The sequence below is a fragment of the Oreochromis aureus genome, linkage group 3 (genome assembly GCF_013358895.1).
Source record: "Oreochromis aureus strain Israel breed Guangdong linkage group 3, ZZ_aureus, whole genome shotgun sequence".
Lineage (NCBI taxonomy): Eukaryota > Metazoa > Chordata > Actinopteri > Cichliformes > Cichlidae > Oreochromis > Oreochromis aureus.
The window spans coordinates 132,674,250-132,687,414 of record NC_052944.1 but is presented as its reverse complement, the minus strand read 5'-3'; the positions used below and the strand labels follow the sequence as shown (position 1 = coordinate 132,687,414).

At 42.8% G+C, this 13,165-nt stretch overlaps 3 long non-coding RNA genes across 3 annotated transcripts; 1 reads left to right on the top strand and 2 right to left on the bottom strand.

Annotated features, from left to right (window-relative positions):
* Window positions 1-6,056: 6,056 nt before the first annotated feature.
* On the bottom strand, window positions 6,057-12,771 carry LOC120438137. The gene is made up of 4 exons (XR_005611691.1): window positions 12,707-12,771; window positions 12,506-12,622; window positions 12,307-12,417; window positions 6,057-6,121 (listed from the first exon to the last, which is right to left on the bottom strand). It is a non-coding gene; the product is annotated as an uncharacterized LOC120438137 (long non-coding RNA).
* LOC120438138 lies at window positions 8,017-10,113 on the top strand. Its single transcript, XR_005611692.1, has 3 exons — window positions 8,017-8,052; window positions 9,242-9,337; window positions 9,477-10,113. It is a non-coding gene; the product is annotated as an uncharacterized LOC120438138 (long non-coding RNA).
* Window positions 10,112-11,344, bottom strand: LOC120438135. Its single transcript, XR_005611689.1, has 3 exons — window positions 11,217-11,344; window positions 10,447-10,535; window positions 10,112-10,239 (listed from the first exon to the last, which is right to left on the bottom strand). It is a non-coding gene; the product is annotated as an uncharacterized LOC120438135 (long non-coding RNA).
* Window positions 12,772-13,165: the final 394 nt, after the last annotated feature.

Sequence of the window (13,165 nt, the reverse complement as noted above, 5' to 3'; positions counted from 1 at the left end):
AGGGTCCGAGGGACCGCTTCAGCATTCGTCCGTCTTCGCTGGAGGGTCCGAGGGACCGCTTCAGCCTTCCGTTTCCGCAGGAGGGGTCCAAGGGACCTGTCCAGCCTTCATCCGTCTCCGCTGGAGGGTCCGAGGGGCCTGTCCAGCCTTCGTCCGTCTCCGCTGGAGGGTCCGAGGGGCCGCTCCAGCCTTCATTCGTCTCCGCTGGAGGGGTCCAAGGGGCCTGTCCAGCCAACATTCGTCTTCGCTGGAGGGTCCGAGGGGCCTGTCCAGCCTTCGTCCGTCTTCGCTGGAGGGTCCGAGGGGCCTGTCCAGCCTTCGTCCGTCTTCGCTGGAGGGTCCGGAGGACCGCTTCAGCATTCAGTCTGCCTGCAGAATAGCGGCCAGTGCCTTGTGCGCTGGTCCTCCAGGACTACAGCATTCATGGCTCTCTAGGTCATGAATCAAACATTTTCATTTGGGGTTAAATGTTTGATTTTTGGGTGGGGGGAAATGTTACGATTTAATGTTGTCAGTGTTTTGTTTTATGTTATGTTTAAGGATTTGTTCTCGTTTCCTGTTTTATTGTGAAGGTCTGCGTCTCATGTGAGTGTGTTCAGTTTTACCCCTGTCTCGTCTTGTTGATTATTCCCAGCTGTGTTCCCCACCTGTGTGTAATCTCCCTGTGTTTCCCTGTGTGTATTTAAGTCACGTCCTCTGTCTTTGTAGTTGGCTGGCCCGTCTGTGTATCCACCATGTCTCATCCGTGTGTTTTCCCTGCTGCCCAACCGTCATCTGTTTTCTGCTCGCGGTTATTTGTGTTCAGGTTTGTGTTTCTGTTCAGGGTCAGTAGTTTAGTTTTTCCCAGTATAGTTTAGTTCTCCGTTCACCATTTTGTCCATCTCTTTTGTTGTGTTTGCTTTAGTGGCACCAGCCATTTTTTAGCCAACCTGGTTGTCCAGTTTAAGATAAAGCCTCTTCTCATCCCACAATCTGGTATTCATCTTTTTTTTTGTTGCGGCCTTGAGCCGGGTCGTAACATTACTTTCCTCATCCTTTGGACCTTTGGAGGGGAACATAACATCTTATTTCTTGGCGATGGAGTTCTCTATGTTCATCATAATGTTATTAAAGGTTTGAATTGTCTTTTTTTTTTTTCTGCCTGTCCCGTTTGGTTCTTTTGCCATCAGAATTTACTTTACCAAAATGACCATCCCAGCCTTGCCATAATGGTCTATTTGATTCACCTTTAATGTTTATTTTATTTTTTTTATTTTCACTTGCTAGATACGGGACAGACTTGAATGAGCAAAAGAAAAGGGAGAAGGAAAGAGGGGGGAAAAACAGCAGAGAAGAGGGATGGGGATAAAGGGCAAAAAACAAAAACCAACAAAATAAGCAGACAAAAAATACATATATCAATCATCTGGATCACCTGTTGAGAAAGAAAAAAAGAAAACGAGAGCAATAGAATAAACAATATCACGATGATATATGGGAATATAACAGTAAATACTAAATATTAAACATTATTGTGCAGCACGTAAGACCGACAGCGCACAGTGTGCTTTGAGGTAGGAGCCAAAAAGGGTGTAGTTTGTATGTCTGAGCACCCGTGTGTACCTGTGAACATGAACGCGCTTGTTTTTAAAAGGTTCCTTCATGTAATGATCTGCTAGAGGGTGTGGGGGGCCACTGCCCCATCCTCCAGGGCATGAAGCAGATATGGAGGAAATCAAAACTCCAGACATCCAGAGGCCCCCAGAACACAAGAGACCAAGGAAGACCAACAGAGGGGCAGCCACGCCACTATCCCAGAAAGAGCTGAGGAGAGTCCCAGATGAGGGGTCACTCAGCAGCCGCGGAGCAGAAGCCAGGGGGTGCAGTGACGTGCCCGTGAGCTCCGCCGGCAGCCAACTGTGCCTGAGTGAGCGAGCTCCGGGCCGAGAGGCCGAGGGCACCTCACCCCCGAAGTGGCCCGAGCGAGCCCCAGGCTCCAGGCCCCGATAAGCAGCCGCCAAGGAGTGAGCCGGTGTGTACCTGGACTCCCATCTCCGGACGCAAAGAACCACCAACGCATGTCGAGGGTGTCTGCCACTGGTAGGGGAAGTGGTGGGGGGAGATAGGCCTCCATACCTTGGAGGGCCTGAGATGTCCCCAGAGAGGTGGCGTCTGATACCCAACCTGACATATAGACACAAACATGCAGGCACACACAGACACAAATATCCATTCCCACCCTCATGCTCCCATATGCAATTACTCAACACTCACCCAACGTGGAGACAGACATAGAGAGACACTGTACACACAATCAAACTCCCCAAGCGTACTCTAAGCCCCAGGTCTAGGTACCCTTGCCCCTGGAGGGGGAAACTGCGCCCAGACCCAGGTGGTGTTATCCTTTTCCCTGCGGTGAGGAGAAGCAGACCGCCCCGACTCCGCAGCAGCAGGGAGGCCCCACATTACAGACCCCAGTCGGACGGCCAACTCCTCCTCCTAGCCCCCCCGCTCCAGCAGGCCGTAGAGAACGGGGATGTGAGAAGACTCCAAACCTCCCTCCGCCCGCTCATATGTAGTGTTGATGCATGTGTGTTCTAAGGTGCATTTAAAACCCAGGAGGGCATGGAGCAGGTAAACGCTTAGCCCCTCCTGCTAGCCCTCAATGTCTACATGTATTTAAAATTGAGAGGTGGGCAATGACGCCAGGGGTGACCCTGATGGTAATTTGGAGTCCGTGTAGCGTGCCCACCCCCAAGATCCTATATGTATGTGTTATGAGAGTGTGAGTAATGTGAATGTCTAAGTTGTGAGATAAAATTGAGGCACAGGCAGCCAGAAGGGGACAGAGGGGGGGATGCCTCCCCTGCACCCTGGTGACACACCTTTACCCCAAGGCCCTGCTCGTGTGGGTGATTGTGGTGGAGCGGGAAGAGGGAGGCAGCTGGAGATGGGTAGGGGAGGAAGGGAAGGGCAAGTGACCCCTCCCTGGGGCCAGCTCCCCTGCTGACCCCAGTAGGCACCCCCATACTCTGCAACCCGCGAGGGAAAGGGGGCCCCGGTCCGGATGGGCGTGGGCCCCCTTTCCCACAGTGTAGCAGTGCCATCCGGCCCCACAGAGCCCGGGACAGCCCACCCGACCCCACCGCAGAGAAAACTGCACCCACTCCATCATCCACTCATCTTCCAGACTATACAAGACAATAGACGCCCAGGCTGAGATCTTCCTCCTCCTCTCCTGTATCTCCCCCTCCTGCAGAGTGATATCTTGAAGAGAGGAGAGCTCCTGCAAGATGTAACAACCTCCCCTACCATTTGAAGAGCCCCCCAGGTGGCTCAATGCACTGGCGGCACCCTGCACCAGGGCTGGGTCACTATACACCCGCCCGCCCACAACCCCGGCAACACACCAACCAAGACCCCGAGGCCCCCGACGCCCAGCCAGGGCCCCAGAGCCCTTAATAGGCCATGACCGCTACCCCGGGTTGAGCCCTCCAAGGAAGATGCTCCTGGGGAACCCCCCGATGCCCTAAGCCTGTTCCTACCCCCACACCAATCACAACAGTGAAGGTGGGACCAAACTATGACACCCCACCCCCACTAGGTGATGGAGCTGATCAAAGTAGCCCAGAGCAATTGATCTGATGTGGTGGCAGAGGCTGTATCAAGACTAATGTAATCTAATAGATAATTTCTATATTGGTTAGAATTAAGATTATTTTTATTTTTCCAGTTCATGAGGACTGTTTTCTTGGCTATGCATAGGGCAGTGAAAACCATATGGGCTATATTCTTTTCCGGAGTGACATTATCTAAGCTGCCCAACAAACACACTAAAGGGGAAGTTGGAATGTTACATTTCAGACACTTTGACAAGTCTTCACATATCTCGTGCCAAAACTTCTGAACTGGTGGACAGAACCAAGGAGCGTGGATATAATTGTCCGGTGAATTGGTTTGGCAGTGTGAGCAGTTGTTGGTAGATGTAAAGCCCATCTTGAACATCCAATGACCTGTATAGTGCACTCTATGTAGTATTTTATATTGAATTAATTGAAGGCTGGGATTTCTAATTAGATGAAAGTTTTTTAAGCAAATCTGAAGAAGTTTTGGTCAAAGTTAACTGATAAATGCGCTTCCCATTTTGCAATAGGAAGTGATACTGATTCATCTGTTTTAGAAAGTGTTCTGTATATTTTGGATAGTAATTTGGGGGTTTTAAGAGTAAGAAATTGAACCACACTTGGTCGTGTTTGTAGTTCAACTTGACCTGGTTTAAATTTCTTTTTTACTATGGATTTAATTTGTTGATATTCTAAAAATCTTTTCTCGTTGATCCCATATTGTGTAACTAGTCTGTCAAATGAAATAAATTCTGTTCCTTCTAATATATGTTCTAAATATTTGATTCCTTTATGTCAGGGTTGTTCCAGATAGGTGTAAGTTTGAATGGGATTAATGAAGACTCCGTCAATTTTAGAAACTCCCACCATGCTGTCAGAGAAGAGCTGATGCTGATGCTTTTGAAGCATTCATGTCGTTGGATGTTTGAGCTGATAAATGGTAGGTCTGAAATCTCTAGATTATTGCAAAGCGCTTGTTCTACATCTAGTGTAGAGTATAGGGATATTTTGCTGCTATTATTTGCTGCTATTTTTTATAATCATCATTACTATTTCATTAATCCATAAGTATTGATATTGTATTCATAGGTTTAAACATATTGGCACCCAATTAATTAGTCTTTAGTATAGGAGCAGTAAGAACCACTTTAAACTGTTGAGTTGAATCTATAATTCTAAAGGCTTTTGAATGCTTTTATAATCTTAAATGAAAGTTAGGTAGTTCTAATCCTCCTTTATCCTTGGTCTTTTGTAGTGTTTTTAAGCTTATACGTGGGGGTTTATTTTTCCAAAGGATTTTGGACATATGAATCTAGAGATCTGAACCAATCTTGTGGCGGTTTAGTTGGGATCATTGAGAATAAATAATTTATTTTTGGTAATACCATCATTTTTATAGCGGCAACCCTTCCCATGAGTGATATGGGTAGACATTTCCACCTAGCCAGATCACCTTCTACTTTCTTTAAAAGCGGGATATGGTTTCATTTAGTTAGATCTGCAAGCTTGGGAGAAACACTAATACCTAAATAGTTTATATTTCCTGATAACTGTGGGGTAGAAGAAAAATTATGGAAGGAGCAATTAATCGGAAGGACTGTAGATTTTGACCAGTTAATTGAGTAATCTGATATTCTTGTAAAAGAGTTTATCAATTCAATCACCCCAGAGATATTGGTTTGTGAGTTTTGGAGAAAGAGTAACACATCATCCGCATAAAGGCTGATTTTATGTTCCACGTTCTTGCATTTTATGCCCTTAGTTACTGAATTCTTTCTAATTGCTGCTGCTAGTGGTTCAATAAAAATTGCAAACAGTGAAGGGGAGAGTGGCCATCCCTGCCATCCCCTCAGGAGACAGAAGCTGGAGGATGTCTGGTCATTTGTTCTGACACAAGCTGTTGGGGAATTATATAATATTTTTAACCAGTTGATGAAAGAGGATCCAAAACCAAATTTGTGTAAAGTTGCAAATAGAAATTTCCAGTTAACTCTGTCAAATGCTTTTTCTGCATCTAAAGAAAATTAGTTGTCCTAACTGTTACAGTCGGTGATCGCTAGGGAATAGTCCCTATGGGAGAATGCTGTTTTTTTTTCTTCTCTCTCTTCCTGTCCTGTCTTTCAATTTCTGAGTGCCGCAGCTGGGTAGTGTTATGACTTGTTGGCAACGGGATCAAAACCGCTGTGTCTCACACACCAGTCTTCTGTTTTGTGGACAGCCAGGGAGGTCAGGTATTGTCTTCTCTTTTTCTTGATGAGGGAAGTTATGCTTTGTTTCTAGCAAGGGGTAGATTTTTTTGTTTTGTTTTGGGGTTTTTTTCTGTTATTTTGGCCTCTACTACAGAGACACATTTTAACCATGAAACATAAAAAAAAAATCATCATTTAAATAAGTTCATATTACCAACTCACCTCTCTGTAGCAGATGCCTGCTGGACTTTAAATTTAATGGGCTCCTCTATAGACTGGTCACTCCTTAAGGACACAAAGCTGGGCCCAGGTTTAAATCTCTGATGGATCCTAAAACAAACAAACAAAAAAAACCTTAACTCTTCAATAAAAGCCTAATCACATATGAACAGTATGACCTCATGTTGGTTAAGCACTTTATTTGGCGCTGCAATGTTACACATACATGTTACATGCAGTGAAAAAATCCTTCTGACAATACATACATTACACAAACATCACATTGGAAAGACAGGTCAGAGTGGTGCGATGGTGAAAAAAATGTAATACACAATACATGAGGGGAAAGGAGTAGAGCAGAGGAGTTTTTGAGCAGAAAAATACACCTCAGCACAGAGAGCGCATGAATCTTCACACCTTACAACATAAAAGATCTGACTTTCAATGGGGGTGGGGGGGGGGGGTCAATATTGACAACAGCCAACATGTCCTGCAGCCACACTCCAGCGCTGGACACAGGCCCGTCTGACTCCATTGGGTGGGAGTAAACACTGAAGGCATTTGGAGAGGGCGGAATGTATATCTGTGTCTGTGTAAATGTGTATGTATGTGTGTTTATCCTGTGACCAACTCAAGAAAGTGACCTTTCACCCTGTTAAGCGAAAGTCAACAGTCCTCCAGCTGGTGCCGGTGCATTGAAGGATGTGGGCAGAGAGTCAAAACACAATCCCATAATCTGGGAGACTTTTGTTGTTCCAGCCCAGGCCTTGAACCCTTCCAGCTAGCGACACGGTAGCCGAATGAGTATCATAGTTGCTTCGATTAGGTTTAGTGTGAAAAAACTGCATTCCAGTTTTGAAGTTGATTTAATGTCCATCACTGGTCCCCAAGTCTATCAATTCCTCTTCAGTCATGTCAGCCACCCTTGTGGGATTTTCAAAAGCTGTGACCATTTTCTTTATTCTTTGATAAGCCAGGGCTGAGGCAACTCTAAATGCGCTGAATGTTAATCTTCAAGGATATCCTTGAAGATTAACATTCAGCGCATTTAGAGTACGCTCACATCAAGGTCTTTGGAACCAAACTGTAACTTTTCCAAAGACACCTGTCCCTAACAGAGCCCTGTACCGCGCACTTCATAGATTTGAAAGAGGTTATTGACAGTTTCCCTTGTGGATATTAATGTTCAAATGAAGAGTTACGCAACAGCTATCGCGTGTCTTTCTGGGGAATTTAACAAACACTTTCAGGACTTTGCAGCTATTGAAAAACACATGCTGCTTTTCTCATCTCCATTCTCCATGGACCCTGATAATGCTCCTCCGCAGCTTCAGCTGGAGCTCATTGAGCTGCAGTGTGACGGTGAGTGTCGCGGAAAACACCAGCAGTGTTCTCTTGTTGATTTTTATCGGCAGCTAAAGACAGGATTCCTGAAGTTTGATCACTTGCTAAGAAAATGCTGAGCTTATTTGGTTCCACATATTTGTGTGAGCAAACATTCTCTGTCATGAACTTAAACCAGAACCGATTGAGATCAAGGAAGAGTGACTCCCACTTGCGTGATATTTTACGCCTCTCAACCACTGCCCTCAAACCAGATCGGATTGGTTTACTAAAATCTAGATGTCAGTATCACCCTCTCATTAGTCCAGGGATGTCCAAATTCTGTACTGGAGATCTGCTATGCATGTTTTAGTTCTTTCTGGCTTAGCACAGTTGTATGGAATCAGAATGATGCCACCTTGAAACGAAACCGAAAAAAATATTGAAACCGAAAAAATCGCTTACAATTTTTATTTTTCAGTTTCAATCCATTTTTTTTTTCGATTTCAATCAATTTTTCGGTTTCAATCCATTTTTCAGTTTCAATCTGCTGGCACTGTTTTGGCGTCCGGAGGTGCGCTTGAGGGGGCGGGGATTCCGACCCGCATGAATTTGCATACATTATAGAGTCCGTTGCTCGTTCTGACCAAGCTGCCATTTTTCTCTTTTTGCCTCTTTTAATGGCTGCATCAAGTTTAGGTGGACCCTCTAAACCACAGGTAAGTAATCATTTTCCGTCGTCTTTCTTTGCTATTTCACTGGACTGGACGTTAGTTTAGTTTTTTTTAGCTACATCTGGTGAAGTTGTGGTAAAATGCTGGTATTAGCCTATTCTTCGTAGCAAGCTAGCCTGAAGCTAATATTTGCTAAATTTAGGGATACCCGTGTGTCTTTATGAGTTGGAGGCCGGTGTTTTAGGAGCAGCACAAGATCTCATCAACAGGCAGTGTTGGGGAGTAATGTAATACATTACATAATGCGTTACGTATTTAAAATACAAAATATGAGTAAGTGTATCCGTCACAGTTACCGTTCAATAGGTGATATTCAGAATACAGTTACTTTGTTGAAATAAATGGATTACATGGCGACATTTTCCTGTTTCTTATGTTAGGCTATGGTCTCTCTATTGTTGGTAATTCCACGCCGGTGGAAACCCAAACAAAACACGCAATAAGAGGCTCTAAAAATTATTATACAAAAATGATTTAATATGAAGGCAATAGCAGAGTGTTACAGGCATTGCCCTAAACAATGTAGCCTCATGGGCAGTGTAGTCCGTGCTGCAGGGAGAATGGACTGCCATACCCGTTATGTGTCTGTGAGCGAGGGAGGGAGAGAAAGGAAAAGTCCGAGCTGTCACGGAGCAAAAACGGGAGATGGAAGCATGTAAATATAATAATAACCACTGCAGCCAAAAAGAGTGCCTGACGAGCCCAGCTGCAAGTAAGCTATTAAGACTCGACTGTACACTGTGTTCGTGTTTTCCTCTAAAACAATAAGTTCCGTTGGAGCAGCCTTTCAACGCCTCTCTCTGTCTCTCGCTAGCAAACTTGACCTAGACAACAAAGTAAAGCTAGTTTTCAGCTACGAGCCCGACACGTATTAGCCAGAGGTCCCTTTACTACGGTTCGGAGCCGCTGACCTTTTGTATATATACGCGGAATAGTTTTCTATACGAGATCGCTGCAAAAAGTGCAGCCTTACCTAATGTCCACCCTACTGTTACTCATTTATAGTAAGATTTAAACATCTAGTTGGTATTGGTATGGAGAGTAACCTTTAGTAATAGTAATAAATCACACAGCAATAGTACATTCATGTAGTTGTAAAGTATTCAGAATACATTACTTCTATAATCTTTGGTGGAATACATTTTAAAATTAACCTTCCCAACACTGTCAACAGGTTAGCACCTCATACCACAGTGCACCAAAAGCAGTCTCATGAGCACTGGGAAGGACAAGCCCAAAGCCCAAAACAGACAGTGCAGGAGATGATAAGGTTAGTAATTGTATGGTGAAAATTATACTTTTAGTTATCTTGATTGGCAAAAGAAAAGTAAATACAAAATCTGCTTCTCACATATAGGGCATTTCCAAGATTTTTTTTTTCAAAACTTCTTCAATTTCTTTCATCACAGCTGTCCTGTGCCAGATGTTCTGTTGACCCACTGAGAGAGGCATCATTTCACAAACACCAGGAAGACTGAAACTCATCGCCGGGATCAAGCAGGACTCGTGATCTTCACCAGCAGCTCCCTCACAAGAAGGATAAACCCAGCATTTCATGAACAGTGATAGAGACCTTTGCTTTGTGTAATGTTAGAAGTACTCAGATAATCCTCAGAGGGTCTGGACTTTTACATAATATAATAGCTTTAAGTCCTGTAGAAAGTTAAATATATGTTGTGCTCTCTGGTTACTCTGGTTTTGAATGACTCTGAATTACTTTATGATAAATAACACACTATTGTCAAAAAACAGTGAAAGAATTTCAGATCACAAGTTTTTAGTTCAAAAACAAGTAACAACCGTTGACTTTAATCAGGTTTTATTTAATTGTGTCAGAGAAAACATCACGTGCTCTTCATGTAGCTGAGTACATTCAGTGTTTAAAACAGAAGTTGTGCAGGTCTGAGGATCAGCAGTTTTCTGAAACACCAAACTGAGGTACTGTTAATGCTGATGTATAGTGACACAGTTACAGGGGTGATTAATCCTTTTGACTTTTTGTCTTTAAATTTATCAATAAAACAGCTGCAGCTTTCACTGACAGCACATGTGGTACTTTAACCTTTGTACTGTTTTCTTCAGTTAATTTGGAGTTACTACAAAGATTGAAGATATAGGATGATATGTCTGCTGTCACTGGGTGGTGCTGAGGTCTGAATCTGAGGACGGCTCCTGTAATCACAAACAGAACAGAATCATCACTGAAATATAAAGTTTATCTCTCAAATCTGAAATAGAGCTGATACTTCTGTGTCCTCACACACTCGATCTGAAGTTGTTCAGTCCTACAGTTCTGCCGACAGCTGACATATGAGCTGTTTATTTTTTATTTGTTTTAAAGGCCTTATATACTAACACATTTTCTAATATCATGTTTACCTTTGAGTTGTTGATGCTTTATATATGGACATCTGCAAAGATGAGATGATGGAGCAGGTTTCAGTCAAGGTTCAGTCTGCTGCTGCATCCTGGTCACAACATACGGAGGTGTTATCAGCTCGGTATTAAACAAGAAATATTAATGCTTCAAATTATTTGTCCTAAAGGATACAAGCTGTACAGAGTACTGCACATGTGACTTTGTGAACACAACTCATTAAAAATAATTCGGACAGTTTTTTAACCTGAATATTTGTAATAAACTCAGTAAAAAAAAATGCTAAAAAAATAATCAGAGGAAAAATGTAACATTTTAACTTAAGGTGACAAGCGGAAGTAGTTGGTTTTAGTACATAAGTATCGGGCTTTGCTATTTAATCCGTAGCTATTGACTAATGAGGGGTTACTGAAGTGCCAGGTTTTTAAAAGTTGGCGTTAATGTCCTTCCACATATGGAAAGCGACAGAAAACATGCTGCTGTTTGCACATATTTAATAATCAGCTCTGCACAGGAGCAGAAGCAGAGTCCAGCCTGTTGCTCTTACAATATAATACTCATAATAAAAGTACAGTAACCATGGTTAGTCACTAAGCAGCCCGGTGTGTTTCTCTTGATTTCTTTAGTCAGGGTAAATTCATTCACCTGCACGGGTTAGCTAAACGAACTTTACAAAACAAGTTTCCCCTACAGCCGAGTGCTCATCTTAGCTAGCTAGGTAGCTAGCTAAGGAACTAAATTACGGATTAGCTTACAAACACATTTAACTTACCAAAAATAATGCGGTGGGGCCTCAGGTTCTCCTGTCCAGTAGTCCAATTTACTGAAGAACACCTCAGGCTGTCACTTTGAAATACTCGGTAATGTAAACGCTAGAACTCTCAGCATCTGCCATTCCCGAACAGACACATGCAAGTTTGTCCGTGACCGGAGCTGCGTTGTCAGTGTTTTCTCCAGTCATTGGTGAGCATTATAATATATGCAAATACATGCGGGTCGGAATCCCCGCCCCCCTCAGCGTTGATGTTAAGTTGATGTTATGCTCTTAATTCATAGTTGAGTGTGTTGTGTACATATTGTGTAAATTTAAAAACGTGTTTATTTCTTGCGGCAAGTGAACTTCCAGTTGTGCAATCTTCCTGTAGATGTGAAAAACTTTGGCTTCCTGAAAGATCTTGTAAAAGTCAAGGGCAAAATTCACTTAAAAAAAATTGATAACAGAACACTTTTCATTACTTATAAATGTTAAATTAAGCAATGCTAAATGTTAAATTAAATGTTCATTAAGCAAAGATATTGCAAACTCATGGAAATTTAGGGTATTCTATACAGTTTGTTAAATGTTGTCTGACTCTCCAGATATAAATGAAAGGCAGAATTGTGTCTTTAGAGTTGTAAATGCTTGCCTGAGTGTCTTGTATTTAGGTACATTTCCATTTTAAAAATAAAGGGGATTGTGACTATTAAAATTGTTCTTTGTTATATTTTCATGTAACTTTGTTATGGAAAAAAAATGTCAAAAGTAACCACTTGCCCCCAGGCATCTTCACTTTATAAAATTTGGCCCTCTTTGCAAAAAGTTTGGACACCCCTGCTGTAGGACAATCAGTCTCCCCCGAGCTCAGGCTTCTCGTCGAGAAAAGGATGACAATTGCATTACAAGCAACCAATTGATCAAATCCATAATTCTTTAGTTTTTAGAGAACAAGACTGAGAGACTCTCTGAGGTTTAGAATTAGAAGAGACTAGACAAGGACATGAGAAGCTAAACAGGAAGATAAGAGAGAGGGAGAAGATGTGACTGCCTCCGTCAAGAGCCAAAGCAAGAATATTTAGATACTGTAACATTAACATGAACTTACTTTTTGTTAGATGACTTTGTCCCCCCTAACTTACTAAACAAACCCTTGACCCGTTTGTTTTTAGGTGGCAGACAGCTGGGTGGAGGTCCAGCTTGGGCCCTCTCATAGATCCTAAAACAACAATCTCAAATTTTCAAAAATTCTCACTATATACAAATAGCTGATGTCATTTTAGAACTTTATACTGACATCAACCTACATTTTGTGAGATAAATGCTGTTGTTCAGTTCTTCTTATGACATCCATCAATATATCACTCTTTAAGGACACAGAGCTGGGTTGAGGTTCATGTTTGCATTTAGTTCCTCGTTTCTTCCTGTGAATAATGATGGAGCAGTGATGTGAGTGCTGAGCTGTGACATGGAGAAGAGTCATGGACAGTTAGAGATGGTCATCTCACCTCTGAGCTTTGGTCTGGCTCTCATGTTCCCCACACAGAGTGCTTTTAGAGGGAGGGACTCCCTCCTCTCTGTCCTCACACTGATCCATGCTGCTCAATTCAGCTCACACACACTTTCTACCTTCACCTGCAGAGGAAACACAAATCATTCATGTGCACATCAAGTGAGAGCTGCAGAGGTCATCTCTGATGGGTTGGACTAACATCCATCTAAGACACAGCTTTCATCAGTTCGCTACAAAAAGTGTCACAGAGTCGAGTTCAGCCTCCAAATCCCTCTGTTACTGTAGTACTACAAAGCAGTAGGTCAAACATGGCTGCTGTATGTCAGGAGTAGTAAGATATTTTGCTGCTATTATTTGCTGCTATTTTGATAATCATCATTACCATTCCATTAATAACACTATTGATATTGCATTCAGATGTTCAAACATATTGGTATCATATTAGCCTTTATTA